At 35.5% G+C, this 296-nt stretch overlaps 1 long non-coding RNA gene across 1 annotated transcript; it reads left to right on the top strand.

The window, feature by feature from the left end:
- On the top strand, window positions 1-258 carry LOC114578479. Its single transcript, XR_003699498.1, has 2 exons — window positions 1-43; window positions 126-258. It is a non-coding gene; the product is annotated as an uncharacterized LOC114578479 (long non-coding RNA).
- Window positions 259-296: the final 38 nt, after the last annotated feature.

The raw sequence follows: 296 nt of genomic DNA, 5'->3' as shown, positions 1-296 counted from the left end.
GAGCCCGAGCCAGCTCCGGCCGGCAACCCAATGGACAATTCAGGTTTGTTCCCTTTCAATCTCTACAATGATCTATCTATCCACAGTAATCTCAATATATTCTAAACTCTAATGTTCATTACCAGGTTATGGCTACTAAATGAGATAAGAAATGGAGATTTAAGAGTTGGAATGATGATCTGAATCTCATTTCATTCGGCGTGATGGTATTATTATTCATCTTAGTTTTTGTTAGTTTAGATTTAAGTCTTATTAGTTGAAAAAATATATGAAGAGATCGAGTCTGGTTGAAATAG

This window comes from Dendrobium catenatum, unplaced genomic scaffold (genome assembly GCF_001605985.2).
Source record: "Dendrobium catenatum unplaced genomic scaffold, ASM160598v2 original_scaffold_47395, whole genome shotgun sequence".
Classification (NCBI taxonomy): Eukaryota; Viridiplantae; Streptophyta; class Magnoliopsida; order Asparagales; family Orchidaceae; genus Dendrobium; species Dendrobium catenatum.
Note: the sequence above shows the minus strand (reverse complement) of the source record. Positions and strands in the feature narration are given on the sequence as shown.